A 22,967-nucleotide genomic window follows, 5' to 3' on the forward strand; every position below is an offset into this window, starting at 1 on the left:
CGACATATTGTTCTGCCATTCATGAACCGCATTCTACGGAGTGTTTTCCAACTGGATAATCCTCACCCCCATGCCGCTGTTGCAACACAACATGCGCTACAGTAGGCTGATATGTTGCCTTGGCTTGCTCGATTACCAGATCTGTCTCCAATGGAGCACATACGGGACACCACTGGATGACAACTTCAGCGTCATCCACAACCAGCACTAACCATCCGTGTATTGACTGTCCAAGTGCAACAGGCATTAATTAAAACCCACAAGCTGACTTCCTGGACGTGTACCACACAGTGAATGCATGTCTGCATGCTGGCATTCAATATTCTGGCTCTGCTGATAGTTTTGGGAGAGCCTCCCCTGACAAAACTCTATCATCTGGTGAGTAAGATGTATTAGACAGGCTAAATACCTTCAGACTTCAAGAAGAATACAATAATTCCAATCTCAAAGAAAGCAGGTGTTGACAGATGTGAAGATTACCACACTATCAGTTTAATAAGTCACGGCTGCTAAATACTAACACGAATTCTTTACAGACGAATGGAAAAACTGGCAAAGCCGATCTCGGGGAAGATCAGTTTAGATTCCGTAGAAATGCTGGAACGGGTGAGGCAATACTGACCCTACGACTTATTTTATAAGATAGATTAAGGAAACGCAAACCTACGTTTCTAGCATTTGTAGACTTAGAGAAAGATTTTGACAACGTTGACTGGAATACGCTCTTTCAAATTCTAAAGATGGCACGGGTAAAATACAGAGAGAAAAGGCTATTTACAATTTGTACAAAAACCAGATGGTCGTTATACGAGTCGAGGGGCATGAAAGGGAAGCATTGGTTGGGAAGCGAGTGAGACAGGGTTGTAGCTTATCGCCGATGTTATTCAATTTGTATCTTGAGCAAGCAGTAAAGGAAACAAAAGAAAAATTCGGAGAAGGAATTAAAATCCATGGAGAAGAAATAAAAACTTCGAGGTTTGCCGATGACACTGTAATTCTGTCAGATACAGGAAAGTACCTGTAAGAGCAGTTGAACGGAATCGAAAGTGTCTTGAAAGGAGGATATAGGGTGAACACCAACATAATCAAAACTAGAATAATGGAATGTAGCCGAATTAAACCGGGTGATGCTGAGGGAATTAGATTAGGAAATTAGACACTTAAAATAGTCGATGAGTTTTGATATTTGGGGAGCAAAATAACAGATGATGGTCGAAGTAGAGGGGATATTAATTGTAGACTGGCAATGGCAAGGAAAGCGTTTCTGAAGAAGAGAAATTTGTCAGCATCGAGTATAGATTTCAGTGTCAGAAAGTTGTAAGTAGGCTGTTTATGTTTTCTTATTGGCAACGTTACGTAGCGCTCTGTATGAAAATCACTGGCTGTGCTGTGTGCAGTCTGTGGCTAGTTTGCGTTGTTGTCTGCCATTGTAGTGTTGGGCAGCTGGATGTTAACAGCGCGTAGCGTTGCGCAGTTGGAGGTGAGCCACCAGCAGTGGTGGATGTGGGGAAGTGAGATGGCGCATTTTTGAGAGCGGATGATCTGGACGTGTGTCCATCAGAAACAGTATATTTGTAAGAATGGATGTCATGAACTGCTGTATATATATTATCATTTTTGAACACTATTGAGGTAAATACATTGTTTGTTCTCTATCAAAATCTTTCATTTGCTAATTATGCCTATCAGTAGTTAGTGCCTTCAGTAGTTTGAATCTTTTATTTAGCTGGCAGTAGTGGCGCTCGCTGTATTGCAGTAGTTCGAGTAACGAAGATTTTTGTGAGGTAAGTAATTTGTGAAACGCATAGGTTAATGTTAGTCAGGACCAGTTTTTGTAGGGATTTTTGAAAGTCAGATTGCATTGCGCTAAAAATATTGTGTGTCAGTTTAAGCACAGTCGTACATAATTTTTCAAAAGGGGACTTTTCATATGTCGACCCTTAGACGAGGATACCTCACTGGAATCTTCTGATTTTTTCTTGTAGTTTGTGTAATTAGTGTAGCTTTTGTTTATTGCTAGCGCGTAATTATAGAGAGAATTTCCTTTGTAGTTGTAGTTTTTCATAGTTGTACAGTAAAACAGTTGTGGCATGCATGTAGGTTTGCAGCAAGTATTTCGCAGCTGCGCTTGCAATTAACTAGGTATTATTTTCAGTGCTATGTTAATGTGTTCTCTTATTTTTGCTCTTCAAATTGTGTTTTTCTGTGTTGTCGTGTGAAATATTGTGACAATAATGGCGTGTGAAAAACGTAATACTAGGTTCCAAAGTAAACTAGGAAATAACAGTGAAGACAAAAGCAGTGTGTTAGCGCCACCGTGTAATGAATTAACTAATGTTCAACATAGTAATTTGGTAATTGTGCATAGGGAAATGGAGCGGGCGGCAAACAATGGCGTAGGCAGTGAAACAATTAGTGAACAGGGAAGCATTATCGATCGATCGCTCGGCAACAGCTCGCCACAGGAATCCGAAATGACAGGACACAATTTTGCAAATACTGTAGATTCAGGTTTTGCGTCCTCACCGTTTTCTCAAATAAGTCAAGACACATTTTCTGCTTGTCAAAATGTGAATGTTGCCGGTGCAAATGCACTGCCGAAAAGCGTAGAGGAACAGATTCCAGACACTAATGCATAGTTATTACAGCAAATGCAACAAATGGAACACAATCAGATACAAACACAGCAAAAGCTTCAAAAGTTAGACACAATGGAACAACATCAGAGACAAACACAGCAAAAGCTTCAAAAGTTAGACGCAATGGAACTAAATCTTCAAAAGTTAGACACAATGGAACAACACCACAGACTGCACACAACGCAGCCTGTGATTTTCATACAGAGCGCTACGTAACGTTGCCAATAAGAAAACATAAACAGCCTACTTACAAAGTCGTTTCTGAAAGTATTTGTATGGTATGTAGCCATATATGGAAAGGAAACATGGACGATGAATAGTTTAGACAAGGAGAGAATAAAAGCTTTTTAAATGTGGTGCTACAGAAGAATACTGAAAATTAGATCACATGGATAATGAGGAGGTATTGAATAGAATTGGGGAGAAGAGAAATTTGTGGCACAACTTGACTAGTAGAAGGGATCGATTGGTAGGATCACCAATTTAGTACTGGAGTGCAGCGTGGAGGGTAAAAATCGTAGAGGGAGACCAAGGGATGAATACACTAAGCAGATTCAGAAGGATATAGGTTGCAGTAGGTATTGGGAGCTGAAGGAGCTTGCACATGATAGAGTACCATGGAGAGCTGCATCAAACCGGTCTCTGGACTGAAGACAACAACAAAAACAGGCAAATGAATTACCGAAATTTCGTTATCCTGTATTAACTACTTTTTGGTGCTGCGATGCAGTCAGATCCACAGCTCACTCAAAGCTACCTCTGCTCTTGAAAATTCCCCCTGTTCCTCTGAGGCTACAACTACGAGTACAGGATGTTTCAAGAATGGAACACGATTATTCATATCTCTGTCTCCAGAGATCTGCCAGTAAATAATACATTCATCTTGTTATCCCGCAACAGGCTTAAATTTAGGAAACGTACCCATGATTTGAAAAAACAATGAATATGAGAATGGGTATCCTTTCATAAGTACAGCTGCATGAACTACACAAATCCGACCAAACATCTTCCACGAATTCATTTGCCTCGGAAATATGGGGCCACATGAACAGAATTAGAACACGGCATTCCAGAACGTATGCTATGCTCTTTAACTGGTGCGTGGCTGAAAATCATCAATACGACTGTGGCGCTCCTGATCAATCAGTACAGCAAATATTGACAAAGTTCCCACTCACAGAATGCAGAGGGACGTGGTAAGACGTGCTAGGAGCAACAACTGAAGCAACCGAACTGCTGAACTCATTTGACATCGTACTGTAGGATACACACACTGAAAAACGAAGTTTTGTATTAAAACTACAGTTTAATTAAATGTTATATATTGTAATCACCACCAAACAGTCAATATCATTTGTATTTTACTTATAACAGGCGTAGGTGGGGTAAAGTGGCCGGTCTAAGAGAAACTGAACTTTTACAACGTCATGGTTATTAATAGAAGATTGCTGATTTTTACATTTATCATAGCAAATGTTTTCACATGAAAACAATATATTGGAAGCATCCCGCGTTTGTTGTTCTGATTTCCGGACGTATTTTCTAGGCATTTTCATGCCCTAGTATCTGAAACAATTCGTGGCCGCTGGAGTAGACAGTTTCCTATTTGATTTTTTTACTAGGCCAGATACAACAAAACAGAGACGATTTAAATTGATCAATAAATTCAAGAACGTCACAGGGGAATGGAATGGAGAGTGACAGTTTTGTATTTAAAGGGTAGTAAGCCAGTCTGACCTGTAGTAAAATGCGTGATTCATGGAAGAAACTACAATGTAATAGTGAAAACACCTTGGTAACATTTTCCTACTAGTAGTGTCGCCTGTTTCACTGATCGGACACAATGTCAGCACTAGTGGTTCACAGATGAAACAATGAAAACGAAAAAAATTTACAAGAAGGAAATGAGGGGTTGTTTAATCATTGATGTGATATAAGTGAGATAACAAGAATAATATAAATCACTTACCTTACATCAGACGAGTGAAAATCGGAAATGGTTTACTAAAAGAAAAAAGTGGAAAAATCTTCCTCTTTCATATCCACTGCCAAAGATGATGGTGTTTGTTACAAATAGTTTGAGCATTTTTCGGTAGTGAGCGGCACTGCTCAGGCCAAAAACTTGTAATGGCCAATCTTCCAACCCTAGTCACATTACCCCACTGCTCACTACACGTCTTCTTTGCCGATGCTGTGCTGTTCTTAGTACAGAAGTGTTTTATATTTCAGCGTAAGAAATGTGCAAGTCCTTAGATATTTCAGCGTAAGAAATGTGCAAGGCTTTAGAAAGCTGTATGCAGGTAATGCTTGTTGTGTTAAAACTGGAGAGTCACTATGAAAGAAATTTAAGGATACCAAATGAAGGAGACAACGAGGATACATAGCGCCCACTCTGAAGTATTTTTGAACTAAGCACCGAAAAACTGGGAAAGTAAGTGCAGAAACATGAGGATTAAAGTAATTGATGACACCCTGTTTCCGCCGAATTTCGCCTACGATCAGGTCATTTTAGACGAGGAAGAAGAGAATGTACATGACATATTAAGAAAGCTTAAAGAAGTGTATGGGCAGTGGGATATGAAACAAAACTTCACAAGGACTAAATACTTGGTTCTCGGTGTTATGAGGAGGATCGTGTTGTGGGTGATAGATCTGTAATAAAGCGTAGTCGTTCATATAAATATTTAGGGACAGTCATTTCGGACGTAGAAGGAAGCAAAGAGGCAATCAAGTACAGAACAGGATACGCAAAGCCGGCGTTTAAGCGGCTACACTCCATTATTTCGAGTAAAAATACGTCAAAAAATTCTGTGAAAAAAGGTGGTGCGAGCAGATTGTTCACGAGTGTACAGCCGTTTTAAATCCCCTAGTGCGGATACTGGTTTTCTTTTGCATGAAATTTTGTCTCGAAATATAAGCTCAGCGACTATGTTACCATAGAGGTCCTGATGATACTATAAAAGAATGCCGAAACCAGTTGGCTCTGGGATAAATCAGAGGTGAAAATAGTGTTCTAGGTTTATTTACTGCTAGTTATATGGACATACAAAACTATGGTTAAGAGCATCTCTATGTTTGTTGCTGATATGTGGGAGATCTCCAGGATCAATGAGAACAAATTAAGGGCAATGGGAATGAAGTTCTGGAGACGAAGTTATGAAGTGAATGGAAGAGAAAAAATAAGATATGAAGTTCTGCGAGAAGAGTTGGTGGTTACCGATGATACTGTAGACACAACTAAAACCCAATGTCTAACATATAACAAAAATTTCAGAGGAAAGATTGCCTTCTACAGTATGGCACTGGAGACCTCCACGAGAAAGGAAAAGAGAAAGCACCAGGCTAAATTGGAAAAACTGAGCGAGACGTGCGGTGCAGGACGGAGCCATACAAAAGAGCACTGGAAAGATATAATGCAACGTCGCAGTTATCTCTTATTTCCTACAGAATACATATCACTCATCGTACTCTCCTTTCTTCTTCAGCAGCCGGCCGGAGTGGCCGAGCGGTTCTAGGCGCTACAGTCTGGAACCGCACGACCGCTACGATCGCAGGTTCGAATCCTGCTTTGGACATGGATGTGTGTGATGACCTTAGGTTGGTTAGGATTAAGTAGTTCTAAGTTCTAGGGGACTGATGACCTCAGAAGTTAAGTCCCATAGTGCTCAGAGCCATTTTCTTCTTCCGCAGTTTGATCAACACCCTCATCTGTTAGAAAACGCGTGTAGTGTTCTTCGACAAGAAAGAGCCGTAGCGGCAGCTAGCTACACTACTCGCCTCCACAGGTTGCATCAGATGTTTTCTGGTGTCAGGTTAACATAGGTATTAAACGAGAGACAGTCTGCTAGTGAAAACTCCGATATTTTGTTACTCATTTTATACTAAATGCCGCCATGTGACGAAGTTACAGTTCCGTCACTCGCATGCTATCACTCACTCGTAATAACCAGCTTATGGTATTTAACCAAACCTGTTACCGGGAATATTATGAAACAGATTGTCTGTGACAGAATGATCGCTCAAATATTACACAAACTGACCACTACAAATTTTCAGTTTGTGGTGTCGATTTGTATAAGACGGCGCCACGCGGATTTGGCTTAATAAAAAGACCCAGTTCACATAAAATCCGGAATTTTGCGTACGCATTTTTCTCACAAGTTATCGTTCACTTTGCGGCACTCCACGGTCGACTTTTTCTTATTATTTCGCAAAAATATTACATGTATTCAGAGTTCCTCATGTATGCAGGGCTCCGAACTGTCCTTAGACTTTAGAAACCACTCCTCTAAGTCCACAAAATACGCGCCAACTCACTGTCCTTGCTACACATTGTAGCCAGTATGATATTAGTATAAAACCATGAATCTCACGTCTTTTATTTGTGGCCAATCACAGCTTAATAGCTTTTATGAATGATTTATTAAATTATAAAATTCATAAAATACACAATTATCATAACAACGCCTTCTTTGAATAATTTCACTATCGTAAAATGGATATTGTTTCCCCAGTTCCATACACTAGCTAGCTGCACTTTATAAAATTTCCCTGAGAGCATAATTTACTCTCCCTGTAGAACCACAGTTCTCGCGCTAACGTGTACGTAGTTAATAGACATAAAAGTATTCATTTATTATATTACTTTCCATTCACACCATCATTAACACTAATAATTAGACCTAATTCACTTCCATGTTGTGATCTTCAGTCCAAATATTGGTTTGATGCAGCTCTCCACGCTAGTGTACCCTGTGCAAACGTCTTCATCTCCGAGTAGCTACTGCAACCTACATCCTTCTGAATCTGCTTGTTGTATTCATCTCTTGGCCTCCCACTACGGTTTTTACACGCCCCCCCTCCCCCCCCCCCCACACACACACACACATCCTCCAGCACTAAATTGGCGATTCCTTGATACCTCAGGATGTGTCCTCCCAACAGGTCCCTTCTAGTCAGGATGCGCCACAAATTTCTCTTCTCCCCAAATCTGTTCAGTACCCTCATTAGTTGCGTGATCTAACCATCGAATCTTGAGCATTCTTGTGTAGGACTATATTTCAATGGCTTCTAATCTCTTCTTGTCTAACTTGTTTATCCTTCATGTGTCACTTCCGTACACTGCTACACTCCATACAAATACTTTTAGAAAGGACTACCTGACACATCTGTACTCGATGACAACAAATTTCTCTTCTTCAGAAATGCTTTTCTCGCCATTGCTAGTCTACATTTTATATCTTCTCTACTTTTACCATCATCAGTTATTTTGCTTTCAAAATAGCATAACTCATCTACTACTTAAAGTGTCTCGTTTCCTAATCTAATTCACTCGGCATCACTTGATTTATGTAGACTACATTCCATTATCCTTGTTTTGCGTTTGTTGTTGTTCATCTTATATCCTTTCTTCAAGGTACTGTCGATCCCATTCAACCGCTCTTCCAAGTCCCTTGATGTCTATGACAGAATTACAGTGTCATCAGCAAACCTCAAAGGTTTTATCTCCCTGGACTTTAATTCCTACTCAAAAATTGTCTTTTGTTTACTTTACTGCTTGATCAATATACAGATTGAATAGCATGGAGAATAGGCTACAACCGTGTCTTACTCCCTTCTCAACCACTGCTTCCCTTTTGAGCCCCTCGACTAATAACAAGCATCTGGTTTCTATATGAATTGCAAATAGCCTTTCGCTCTCTGTATTTTATCCGTACCGTCTTTAGAATTTGAAAGAGCGTATTCCAGTCAACATCGTCAAAAGCTTTCTCTAAGTCTACAGATAATATAAATATAGGTTTACCTTTCCTTAACCTATCTTCTAAGATAAGTCATAGGGTCATTATTGCGTCACGTGTTTCAAAATTTTTACGGAATCGCGTCCGATCTTCCCCGAGGTCGTCTTCTAAAAGTGTTTCCATTCGTCCGTAAGGAATTCGTGTTAGTATTTGGAACCGTGACTTACTAAACTGATAGTTCGAAAATTTTCACATCTCTCAGCCACTGCTTTCTTTGGAACTGGAATTATTTAATTCTTCTTTTAGTCTGAGGGTATTTCGCCTGTCTTATACATCTTGCTCGCCCGATGGAAGAGTTTTGTCATGACTTACATAGGCACTACAAAAGGCGCTACGGAAGAAGAATATGGAATCTTGGTTGTGAGGGACGCAGAGTGGTGTAGCAAACTCGCAGAAAGAAAGAAGAAGAGAAATTACCTCTGTAGATGCTACGACAAATAGATGAATAAAGTAATCAACAACGCAGTTTCGTGTGTTTATGTGTCACCAGCGACGTGCCATCCCCATCTCTTGATTCCTTATTCCCCTTAAGATGACAGCAAACAGTGTTGTAATCGCCGAGGTTTCCTTTATAAAAAATTCCTCAGTCCGCACCTCACGTTAATGGCGGTCGTCCGGAACACTTAGGGCCGCCCCTAATTACCGAGCCGTCGGCGCGCGGAAGGGACCCCTCCGGCGGTGGGCGGAGCTCGTAACGCGTTGACGGATTGCCTCCTCCTCCTCCTCCTCCTCCGCCGCCTTCCCCACAGCCGCGGCCGCTTACGCAAGGAAGACGGGCGCTGGGTTCAAAGCCCGGGGATGACCCCCGGGGCAGACATGTGTTTATGCGCGGCGCGTCGCCTCCGCGCATCAGCGATACATCGCAAGAAAAAGAAAGGAAGGCCGGGCTGCAGAGCGGCCGGCAGGTGAATAAGTAACGCCTGCGGCAAGTGCCTACGAGTCCGCAACGACCAGGAACAGGAATCCACTGCCGGGTGTTCTACGAGTACTTCTCTCAAGCACGTGTGCCTGCTACATCTAATTTCCGTGTATTACTATTACATTTTCTGCGGTGTTCTCCTAGCTTTTCAAGAAAAATTGATTTGTAAATTTGGAAATACACAAAATAAGCGAGGGAGACAAAGTCCAGTAGGCAAGGAGGAAGAGAAATGAAATTTAATAGGTTCAGAGGTTTGTTGCGATCTTAAGTCCAAAGACTGGTTTGACGCATCTCACTATGCTACTCTATCATTTGCTTCTCAATCTCCGAATAACTACTGCAACTTTCATTCTCCTATGTCAGCTTACTGTATTGTTTTCTTGGTCTTCCTACACAATTTTTACTCCCACACTTCCCTTGGCGTCGTGCGGCGGCCCGTGTTCACCTTGGCCTTCATTCGCTTCCTAAGGATACGACTTCTGCCTCCCTCTATTGCCTTATGTTTCACGACCTTCACAAGCAACTTCGCGATAGCACCATTGTGTGCACTGATCGCTCTCGGACTGACTGTGGTGTCGGGTATTCCTTCGTCAATGGCGCTGACGTTTTCTGTATCTGCTTCCGGCACACCGCTCAGTATATACAGCAGAGCTCTTCGGCTTGTATCAGGCCACGCAGTACAGGCTTTCCAGTTGTGTGCTCTGCTCAGACTCTCTCAGCGCCCTTCAAAGTCTTTGTGCGCTATACACCGCCCATCGCTCAGTGCAACGGGTTCAGGAAGACTGTCACTTGCTCACTCTTGATGGAGCCACTGTGACGTTCATGCGGGTTCCTGGTCTTGTCGGTCTGCCAGGCTGCTGACGCTACTGCAGTCCTCGTAACTCAGTTCCCTAGTTCCTATATTCCGGCCGATGATCTATGTGGAGATGGCGTCACTTGGACATTGCCTTTGTTACTCCCTCCATGAGAATAAGCTTCAGATTATTAAGCCTCTCCCAGCTGCTGACGTCGGGAGGAAGTCATTTTCTCATTTTCACTAGATTACGTACGTTTAGCGATTGCCATTTCTTAAGTAGTGCTCCCCACCACTTTGTGCACATTGGGTCAAGTTTTAACTGTCCGTCATTTCCTGACGGAATGACCATTTTTTAGCCATTTATGTTCCCGCTTATGATTGCCGTCTGAGTGCGGCCGTTTTAGAGAACGACTCGCGGGCTGTCGACCACGTTTTACTTTTAATCCGTCGTAGGAATATGGCGAAGGCCATTTAATTTTTCGTTCTGTACCTCCATTTCTCTATGGCGTATTTTATAGACCTTTCTCCTCGTTTCTGTTTTTAGCTATCTTCTCTTACGTTGATTGGGATTTACGTGTAGTCGTTTATTAACTACTCTGTGTCTACGTGTTCTGTACTTTCGACTTGAGCACGTATGGCGCCGGTTGTTTTTGCGCCCTCAAAGGAAACAAACAAACCAAACCTCCCTCCAATACTAAATTGGTGATGCTTTCGTGTCTCATACTACGTCCTATCAACCGATATCTTCTTAGGTTGTGCCACAACCGCTCTGCTATCCAGTTCCATTCAGTATCTCTTCTTTAGTTACGTGATCTGCGCACCTAATCTTCACCTTTCTCCTGCAGCACCACATTTGAAAAGCTGTTCTCCTGTTGTCTGATGTATTTACCGTCCATGTATCATTTCCATGCATGGCTACATCGATAAAAATACTTTCATAAAAAACTTTCTAATACTTAAATCTGTATTCGATGTTAACAAATTTCTCTTCCTTAGTAGGCATTACGTGGGTTTGCCAATCAACGTTTTATATCCTCTCTACTTTCGGCCGTCATCAGTAATTTTACCACCCAAATGACAAAACTCATCTACTACTTTAAGTGTCTCGTTTCCTAGTATAATTCCCTCAGCATCACCTGATTTTATTCCACTATATTACATTATCCTAGGACTGCTTTTGTTGATTTTCAGCTTATATCTTCCTTTCAAGACACTGTACACCCAATTCAACAGCTCATCCAAGTCCTCTGCTGTCTCTGACAGAATTATAATATCGTTATCAAATCTCAAAATTTTTATCTATTCTCTCTTAACTTTAATTCCTACTCCACAGTTTTCTTTTGTACCCTTTAATATCTACTCAGTGTACAGATTCAATAACGTCGGTGATAGGCTGCAACCCTCCTCACTCCATGCTCCGCCACTGCTCCCTTTAGCTGCCCATCAATACTTACAAATGCCATCTGGTTTCTGCACAAGTGGTAAATAGCCTTTCGCTGTTGAGAGGGTGTGCGGTGCTATTTCAGTGATTAAAATATCGTGTTAATGTTACAAATAACTATGCAGTATGAGCCTACGTGCCTGTTTGCACACGCTATCGCCTGAATTCATGAGCTCAATCACAAAGGGTGTCGTAATGCTGTTGTCTTCTCTCCTGAGGGAAGCTGGCCCGCAACTTTTGTGACTTGTTTTTGCTACTTCAGATACTGGCTCTGGGTCAGAGTATACGTTTGAGCTTGGTTGTACACATAATCTGTCGTGGACAGAACTGGGGATGTCGCTGACCAACGGAGTATCTTGATATTACGCAGACAGTGCCATCTCTGGACTAGCAATTTACTGTCGAAAAACGGCATCACAATGGTGTCGCATCACAAGTAAAAAATGAGGAAGCAGGATGTCCGGGACGTAGCGTTATGTCATCGCCTGGTAATAGCCACAACCAGCAGCGACCAGAAGTCATACCTGATTGCTCTCCACCCCATGATGCCACATGTAATACCAGTGTGCTTCTCCAGAACATTGGAAGAATGGCACCTCTCCGTATGTCACCAGCATATTCGTTGATGGTGGTTTTCTATGGTAGTAAAGAACCAAGATTCATCGCTTAACACAGTACAGCGTCATTAATCAAAAGTCTCGGTCTTGGCACCCCAGCAAACGCAGCAGTTTGTGTTGTAGCGCCTATGGTAGTACACGCAAAATTCCCCATTCCAGCTGCTGCTGGTCTCCTACCAATGGTGCAGGATGACACAGAGTGTCGCCCGCTGTCCATTACTTGTTCTCTGATGGTAGGCGTAGATGTGAAGGCCTTGCGATGAGCTTGATGGCCGGCCGGTGTGGCCGTGCGGTTAAAGGCGCTTCAGTCTGGAACCGCGTGACCGCTACGGTCGCAGGTTCGAATCCTGACTCGAGCATGGATGTGTGTGATGTCCTTAGGTTAGTTAGGTTTAATTAGTTCAAAGTTCTAGGCGACTGATGACCTCAGAAGTTAAGTCGCATAGTGCTCAGAGCCATTTGAACCATTTTGAGCTTGATGCACAGCACGGTGATCTTCCCTTGTGGTGGTAAGCACAATGGACCGACTCCTTGACGACGACTATGTCTGCCCTCAAGTTTTCATGTATTCCGACTTCGGGCTACTGTAACATCAAATGCCTCACAAATCTAGATATTGCACGATCCGACCAGCCAGTCAAATTAAAACCCACAATGAGGCTCAGTTCAAACTCAGTCAGGTGCTGGTAACGCTGTCTTAAACAAGTACGCGGCATCTGTATGCCCATCACCGTGATCACTAAATATCTGACGCTGTTCACGCCCCTCATATACGTTACCCCGCCTAATAATAACACTAAAAATGGACAATGCTAGTACACTCTTCACCGAACGAGCTGGTGGAGTGGGTTAGCACACTGGACTTGCAGTCGGGAGGACGGTAGTTCAAGCCCGCGTCGAGCCATGCAGATTTAGTTTTCCGTGATTACCCCAGATCGCTTCAGGCAAATGTCGGGATGATTCCTTTAAAAGGACACGTCCGACTTCCTTCCCCATCCTTCCCTAATCCGTTGGGACTGATGAACTCCCTCGTTGGTAGCCTATCCCAAATCAACAAACCAACCAATCCGTGCCCTCTGGTAGCCGTTCTACCTGTCCTAGAGCAATGCAAGTCCAGTGATTTACATACCCACCTACGCTGTGTACGTGTACTTACACTGACATCCAGCTACGCCTTCAGCTTGCTTAACTTTTTTGTCAGGCTGTTTACGTTTATACAGTATGCCCGAGAAGTCTCCATACCTCGAAGTGAAAACAATAAATTGTATAATGCAGTAATTACACCTGAAAACTATGTATCCAGAAAACCTGTGTGTTCCCCATGCCAAGATCTAGGCCCCTCTATATTATTCTTGACGCCTTTTGGATGCTCTCTGGAATCTTGCTTCGAAGCGCTATCTCAGCACCTTTTTGCACGTTTCAAGTAGTCCTTTACGACGATGAGATGCATGATTGATAATTATTCACCATAATCAGTTATCTGGCATAGTGAGGTCCGGGCTTCGTACTGCCCATTTCAGTGGTAATGAAGATGTTGCTGACGTCCAGTCCAGCGTCCTGGAAATTCTTCATCAAATAACTACAGCACCTGAACAGCGAACTGTGCTTTCGATCCGCCCCGCTGTAACCGCACACTGCGTAGTCCTCGAGCTGAGGTAATATTCATCTTTGGAAAATGTCCAACTATTAATTACAAAATGTATGGCTCGAACAGGTGTGGCGACCAACATCTCAAGCCAGGCTCGCCACGTGCTGACACGTGTAAGTGAGTGCTCACAAGAGGTGAATGAAGAGATTTAAGGGGCCTCAGTTATTTAAATTTAGGTTTATGTTCGTAAGGGATATAGATTCTCTCATTGCAAATAAATAATATTAATTTCATTTCAATGTACAGGGTGTTATCAAATTAGTTAAACGAAGGTAACCTTTAAGTGTGGAAAAGATAAATAAGTTACAGAAATGTTTGATACAGCACTGACGTATATTTTCAAGCTTTATTTTCATATGTTCGTTGTGGCTAAATCCTGAAACCCGACAAACGTCCCATCCGCAATCAGTTACCTACCAACTCTTACATAGCAAACCTTGATGTATTGTGCCAATGCATGTGTTATCCGTTGTCGCAGTTCGTCGACATTTCCCGTAAACGGAGGAACAAACATTCTGCCTTTAACGTAACCCCATAGAGACCAATCGATTGAGGTTAAATCAGGTGGTCGTGGTGGCTACGATAGTCTTCCACCACATCCGATCCAAGTCGGCACATTCCTACGGAGATACGCGACAAATTCACGCTGATAATGTCATGGCGCGCTACCTTTGATGGGAAATAAATTCTGTGCCAATATCCAGTTGTAAATGAGATATTAGATAATGTTCAATCAAGACCAGGTTCAATAAGTGAATTGCAATTGACTCGGCAAAAAGGAAAGGACCATATGTGGTTGCTGCTTGCCGCAGTGAGTTCCATACACCGGCCGAGGTGGCCCAGCGGTTCTAGGCGCTTCAGTCTGGAACCGCGTGACCGCTACGGTCGCAGCTTCGAATCCTGCCTCGGGCATGGATGTGTGTAATTTCCTTAGGTGAGTTAGGTTCAAGTAGTTCTAAGTTCTAGGGGACTGCTCTGATGTTAAGTCGCATAGTGCTCAGAGCCTTTTTTTGAGTTCCATACACGTGACGTAGTTTCTGCTCACTCCATATCCAAAAATTATGCCGATTCACTTTACCGCAGTTATGGAAGTTTCATTTGTCACTTAATGCAATTTCATTGAGGAATAAGCATTTCTACACAAAACTCGGCTCGTTTTTGTTTGTCACTCCCTCTCTATTTCCAGTATATAGAGTTGATCGATAGGTGTTTCCGTAGTAGCTTCCACATGGTAGCACGAGGCATATTATATTGTAAGCTGTCGCGTCTCGTTGATTTACTTGGATTACGAAAGTAAGTCTGCCGAACTTGTTCAACCGCTGCATCAGAGACTGTTGGCCGACTGTTACACCGGCGTCCCATCTGATTCACAGCCAGATTAAGTCAAACGATTGTACCAGTTACTAGCAGTTTCTCTGTCAGATGCTGGTTTGGATATTTAGTCCTGAATTATCTCTGAACTGCAGTAGCGGATTTGGATTCATCAAACCACTAACAACACTACGTACACTGTACACCTTTATAAGGCCCCATGATGATTATTGGAGTAACTCATTTGCGCATGCCACCTAGCGAGAACGTCGGGAAGCAACCGCGTTAATTGGGAATAAGACGTGAAGATAAACTGCATTTAGTGCTGTATGAAACATTTCTGTAAGTTACTTACATTTTTCACATTTAAAGGTTACTTTCCTGGAACTAATGTACAAACATACTGTATGTATAACACTACTTGTAGTTTAGCGATGAAAGAAAAATCGGAGAGTAAAGAGATTGAACAGCATCCCAGGATCTGAGCTACGATACCATGATCGTAAGACGATTTAATAATATATCCAAAATGGCGACTGTCATTATAGTCCGCTCCAAATTTCAAAGAAGTGCTTCATACAGAAAACGAACTCCTCAGCGTCGACTTAGTATCCAGTTAGGATGGATAACAGCTGTGGCACGAAGGCCTTATTGGATTCCTGTCTCCCAGGGCGCAGAACTTGGCCACTGCTTTTCTCAGCAGTTGGCTGTGGATCTATTTCCTGAGATCGCAAGCCTGCTGAGTATTAATCACTCTCAGGTCATAAAACTCTGGTATGCGGCCGTCTCAGTTCATTTCTCCCGGTTTTAAATTTAGTAGTAGCACGTTTGAAATACGCTAACGGTTATCGCATTTAGCTCGAGACACTCAACGCCTCCAGTCTCATTACAATGCCGTTCTCCATTACCTTGGAGACAGACCGCTTGAACGCGAGGCGACCAACTGTTCGTTATAGCAGCCACCTTCGACTCCATCATCTGGTAATAAGACATCGCAAACAGCGCCAACTATAGGCTCGACCGAACTCGCATGGGACGGACTGCGCCCTCTATGACTTCTGATTGCGCTAGTGTTTAAAGAAAGCTTTCCTTCAGTAGTATTAACAGTGCAGAAGCAAAACTTAGCTTCAGTGGTAACGGCGCCCTCTTTTCAACCTCCGCCACTCTGTAACCAAAACATATTTCTTAATTTATTACCAAAGCCCGTTCCCTTTGTCAGTGTTTCGCGTATGGTTGGCTGCAATGAACTCTTGCCTGGAACCATACCCCTCTGAATGCTGTAGTCGGCAATGTGAAAGTTCGAAGATTTTTTTGTTTTGTTTTGCTTTTTAATCTCCTAACGAACTGTTCTCCTGTGCCAGCTTTTTCATCCCAGAGCAGCTATTACAACCTACGCCCCCCATTATCAGCAGGATGTATTCCAATCACTGACTTCCTCTGGAGTTATTTCCTGATTTATTCACATGTGGCCTATCACCCTGTTCCTTCTTCTCAGTTTCTTCATATATTCCTTTCCTCGCTGATCCCACGGAGAACCTCATTCCTTACCTTACCAGCCCACTTAATTTTCAACTTTCTTATGCATCACAAGGTTGCAAATGCTTGGATTCTCTTGTGTTCCAGTTTTCCCACAGTCCCTGTTTCACTACTACACAATGCTGTGCATCAAATGTACATCGTCAGAAATTTCTTCCTCAGATATATATCTCTTGACATAGAATGCCCTCTTCACTAACACTGGTCCTTGCTACGTCTCTCTTCCAAGGTAGCAGAATTCCTTAACTCCGTCTACTTAAAGATCTCCAATTTTGATGTTTTGATTCTCCCTATCCTCATTTCTGCTACTTCTAATCACATTTATCTTTTTTCTGTTTCTTTTTTTGTTTCCTCAGTGAATATTCTGTACCCATTAGAGTATTCATTTCATTCAGCAGGTCCTCTAACTAATCTTACTGTGTATTACTGAGGAAAGGAATGTCATCAGCGAATCCTCTCATCCCAAGTTTTAATCCCTCTCTTGAACCTTTCTTATAATTCCATCATATCTTCTGTTGGTGAAAGATTACTTCCTTGTCTTATACCCTTTTAAATCCGAGCATTTCTCTGCCTCGTGATGACTAGGTGTTGTGTGATGTCCTTAGGTTAGTTAGGTTTAAGTAGTTCTAAATTCTAGTGGACTGATGACCATAGATGTTAAGTCCCATAGTGCTCAGAGCCATTTTAGATCCGAGCACATCGTCCTTGGTCATTTGTGCCTTCTTGGCTCTTGCCATGAATAGTAATCAGAGTAACACAGGAACTGCAATATCATGTATTTTACCCATCGTCTTGTAGCGTAGTCCGATTTTTGTAAGAATTCTGAACATATTCCACCGTTTTCCAATATCGAGCGTTTTTGTTAGGTCGACAGACCCCATGAGCGTGTCTTGATTTTTCTTCAGTCTTCTTTCCATTATCAAGCCCATCCAACAGACCCTCAGTTTTCTTTTACATTCTTCTCGATATTAGTCTTATCATCAATTTGGATGCATGAGCTTTCAAGCAGTTGGTGGGATAGTTCTCGCAAATTACTACTCTTTATTATCTTTGGAATTGTTTGGATGAAATTTTTCTGAAAGTCTGATGGTATATGGCCAGTCTTGTAGATTCTACATACTAATCTGAATCGTTGTTTGGTTGCAACTTCCACTAACGGTTTTAGAAATTCTGGTGGAATATTATCTTTCTCTCCAGTCTTATTTCATCTGAAGTCTTTGAGAGCTCTTTTAAATTCTAATACTCAATCACCTATGTAACGTACGTCGACCACAGCTTCCTCTATCACGTCACAGACAAGCGGTCCGCCTAGTAGGGACTTTCGTTGTACCCTTTCCACCTACCCACCCTCTCTTCAGAGTATAACAGTGGGATTCCCTTTGCACTCTCAATGTTTCCGTCATTGCTTTCAATTTCAACGAAGGTTGTTTAACTTTTCTGTATGCTGAGTCCGTCTTTCCGATAATAATTTCCTTTTCGATTTCTGTGTATTTTTTCTGTAGTCATTTCGTCTCGGCTGACGTTCACTTCCCATTTACTTCATTCCTAAGTGATTCATATTGGTACGTTTTTGTTTTTCCCTGAACATTTTTGTATTTACTTTTTTCGTTGATCAGTTGAAGTATTTCTTCTTTTATCAAAGGTACCTTTGCAGTTATCCTCTTTATAACGATTTTTGTCCTCCCAACATCTGCGATTGCACTCATCATCGACTCATCTACACAATATGGCATTCTTTATCACAGTGCCCACATCCTTAGAGAACTTAAAACGCGTCTCTTTATTTTTCAGTGCTTCAGTATCCAGCTTCCTGCCACATTGATTCCTCCGGAGGATTCTCTTGAATTTCAGTCTACTGTTCATCTTTACTAAATTTTGATCGGAGTCTATATGTAATCCTGGATGCACATTAAAATCTAGTATCTGATTTCACAACCTCTGTCTGGCGAGCAGGAATCTTCCTCTGTCTCCACGTCTTTTCCAATTATAGCTTCCTGCTCTTGCGGTTCGACCATCTGAAATTTATTGCAAATCTCAATTTGTCTTTCATGTCTCTCATTATTCAATAACCCTTTCTTTAATTCCTTCCCCTATAACCGCGATCCCATTTTCAGCCTCTGTACCAGCCCTGATTTGTCTTATCTTGCCTTCGCGATCATTGCGTGAAATTTACTTCGGCGGCAGTAGAATCTTTCTGCAGTCAGCTTCAAAAACCGGTTGTGTAAACTTTCTCAGCTGCATCTCTTAAAAAAATAAAATAAAAACCATCGTTTCCTCTCCATGGATATGCGTACACGGAGCCGGTCCATAACACTTCTAACATTCTGCGTGGTGTCTGTTTGTTCTATATCGTGTCTCCCTACCACTTTCGCGCAACGACGCTCTGAGCGTGTTTTTTAGGGAATTGACTAGTTTGAACCTGGGACCTGTTGCTGGTAAGGAGACGCCAGACCACACATGACATGTAGAGTTCAGAAGAGTTCAGTGAGACTAACGATGATATAACTAAATACTTAATGATTTCAGCGACAGCTCCACTGCACTCCCTGTAAAAGAATCTCAATACTAACTAAATTTAGTGGAAGGGGTTCAAGGCTTTCCTATTTTTAGTTAACTGGTAAAATAACGTCGAAAAATCAGTTAAGTTTACCATTGGAAATTTTATTCTACTCACAAAACATTGTTTATAAGTTGCACTATTGATAAAAGGAAATGTTTTAATACAGGATGGTAAAAACCAACTGCGTTCAACAAAAATGTGAACGAATATTCCCTGAATGGGTTTCCAAGTTCTACAATGGATCGAAGGATGATCTATGCCATATTACATCTATAATCTAGGTTTAAATTAAGTTTCACGAAAGAGAAAACTATCAAAATGGTCTACAGTGGCCCTCAATTATCTTTAATTACTTATCTAACTTGTCGTAAATGACAGTGGCTGATGTGGCTTCTCAATAACTATATAACAGAAAAATCATCGCGTTTCAGATTTTTACTTCAAGTGGCAAATGTGGATACCATGAGCTTTAATTGACGATCGACTCTTATATTGCGCCAGAAGGGGGTGTAACAGATGAGACCTCTGCAGTTCTGAGTGAAGCTTTACGCGCTGTTATGTGGCATCGTGTGCGTTCATTACCTTGTCGGTGTTCGTCAGGGGGCGGCGGACAGAACAGCTTTGCTCACCTCGCCGTCTCGAAACCAAATCTCTCCTAACTTCTCCTTACTACAATTTACCGAAGTTGATTAAAAAAAACTCTCTGGCTGTCTTTTCATCTGACCAATCAGGGTCTCAATGCTAACCTTAAGCTCCGCCTACAAAAATTCTATCTATCCAATGAGAAACGTTATACTTTTTATGGTGGGGCAATGTTTTTAAAGTTTGCAACGGAACAGAGACGCGAAAAAGTCTCACGCTAAAACTTGCAGCTGGTGTGGTCCTTTTAGTGTTATCGTAAGATCTATACTGTTCTTCTGGAGGACTCTATCTTTTAACATGGGCTGGGGGGTGGTCCTGACGTAACAGAGACGCGAAAAAGTCTCACGCTAAAAGTTGCGACTGGGGTGGCCCTTTTAGTGTTATCGTAAGATCTATACCGTTCTTCTGGAGGGCTCTAGCTGGGGGGTGGTCCTAGCGGTTAGCAGGCGACGTGGGTGTCCGTCCCTTTCGTAGGGCCTTCCAGCTTAACACGGTTCTGCTCTCGGCTTCTGTTCTCGTTTCTCCCCTAGGAACTGCGTCTGTCTCATGGTGGGAAGGTATGACATGCATTTAGGCATTCTTGTGTTAGTCTGTGGTATTCCATTTGCTCACTCGTTACTCGTATTACTTTGGTTAATTTAATGTCACGATTTATTCGGAGCTATGTGACATACTACTGGATTTGCTTATCACGTCAGGGTTTTCATGGGAGGTGTTGGATTTGCCTGACACCTTACATATCACCACCATTCGAACTTAATTTTTGCAATGATTGAATTGTTGTCTAAGTCAGTCAAAAATTATTCCCTTATCTAAATTTTGTTGCCTAAGGTTCAGCCACGTTATTCTGTTCTATGCTAGTTTGTATTACTAATTTATATCTTTATATTCTTCCACATTATCATCAAAAATATGTTTATATTGACAAGGGAAGAATGTTTTTATTCTATTATAATTATTATTTTTTAATTATTTTCTTTCTTTATTTAATTGTGAAGTTGGTTTTTTAAGAAGTTTGTTATCGAAAGAGAGAAGTCTTTCACATCGATTTTCTTAGAAATATCGTATTTATAAATGTAGTAATTAAGTAAAATCTGTTCCCAACACATTTTCTAAATGTCATGTACAGGTAAAATGATTTGTTTCTAGACACTCATTTCAACATTGTTACAATAACAAATAAGAATAATTTCCAAGAATTGCTTTGACAAAGAAATATACTTACACAAGTATTGAGATATTATCCTAACAAATGGTACAAATGGTAAAAAAAAGGGAAAACATCCAACAAGATAATTTTTTATTCTTTTTTTATAAGGAGAAACTAAGTAAAATATAGTTATTCTTTTATTTTTATGAGGAGAAACTATGTGGCATGTAGTTTTAGTGTTTACTATGCCTTATTTTTGTTCTTTATATACTGTCCATTTAAGAACTAATGACTTATTTTTATCGATAGTCTATTTTTTACTTAAGTCCATAGTCAATGACTGTTATTTTGTAGTTTATTAGCTGTCTGGTGTTCTTCACTTATTTAGTTTTTCACACGTTTCTTTTGCACAATTCCTACATCACATAATTTGATTTCACACATTCACACAATCCTATTAATGTTTAAGCATGAGGATGGCGAATGTTTTTTGAACAAAGGTGATGGACTTGAGCGAGATGGATGTGGGCAAGTATTTGATGTACAGCTTCATTCGTCATACCTTGTTGGCTTTGCAAGTGTGTGTTGCTGTTGTAGAGGTCCCATAATGGAATGGAGCTGTGAGTGCAGAATCTCATGGTTTACTGGCTTTGTATGTGTGAAAGTCATCGTGATGTGTCGCTGAAAGCTGTCGTTTTTCGTTGTAATACTTCGCAGACGACTAGTTTACAATACGATAGGGATTAGGGAAGGTATGTCGTCTATTCTCCACCCATCTTCTTTCTTCGTCTCAATCTTGCGAATCTTCAACTTCTGTCCTTCCTGCTTTTTCTCTGCTACTTACTTGCTTCTTAGTTCTTCTCTGGGCAGGATGTGGAAATATTTATTGATAACTAGTCGCTTTGAAGTTATCCTCTTACTAACAGTTTGATAAATTGTTTGGGCATGTCATTTTTACTTTGTGGAAGTTTTCTTCAGTTTCGTGCATCAGTGTGCTGTTTAATAGCAGTAATGTGACTTTTACACATATTTTTTTGCCCGTGGTGGCTTGCCCAAATGGTCTTCTTGTCAGGCCGTTTTTCGCTCGCTCTGCTGAGTCGGGGCATTCGGAGACCCTTCTGGCGTTCGGTGCCCTATCGTGCCTCTTCAGGGTTCCGCCACTGTGTGGTTCTGTGTTCTGTCCCAGCAGGATTCCGCCACCCTGTGGTTCAGCTTGGCAGCAGACTTATTTACTGCCGACTTTGGCTACAAGGGCCTTCTGTTGGTCCCGCTGTCCTTTCCCTTCTCTCGACGCTTCTCCCTTGTAGGAATCATGTCTTGCTAATCACGTCCTTTATTTTCTTGATACTTCTTGCGTTGCAACTTGTGGGTCGTTGCATCTCGTCCTTGCTGGTGTTTTTACAATGGTTCTTACAAAAAGTTTTACTTATAATCATCTAACATGTCTAGTAGCTACATTGTTTTACGCCTTCTTAAAAGCTTTACAAATTTTGGTGCCCTTTCCATGTTACAATTCTAAGATATTTTGAGTCTTAACGTCTACAAGAATCCTCAAATTCGTTTTTTTATTTTTGTGTAGTGTTGTGGTGTATAGCATTTTAGTATTTCATGCTGTTAGACTATCTACACTTTATCTCTTCACCTTAATCTATGGTACTATTGGTGTTATTTTTGTTTTTGTTTTTATTGAAACTACTTTCTTTTTCCCACCTTCCTCTCTCTTCATTCTTCTTTCTCCTGACGATCTTATCTGCAACATAATCTTGAAATATTGTGCTGATTATTTACCAGTAATAAAATTAATCTTCAAACTTTTTGATATGGGTCACATGGTGAAGTCCTAAGGTGTTGCCTGTTTTTGGGTTCATTAGTTCCACAGCATTATCATGAGCTATTTGGCTAATTATGAC

Source organism: Schistocerca americana, chromosome 5 (assembly GCF_021461395.2).
Source record: "Schistocerca americana isolate TAMUIC-IGC-003095 chromosome 5, iqSchAmer2.1, whole genome shotgun sequence".
NCBI lineage: Eukaryota > Metazoa > Arthropoda > Insecta > Orthoptera > Acrididae > Schistocerca > Schistocerca americana.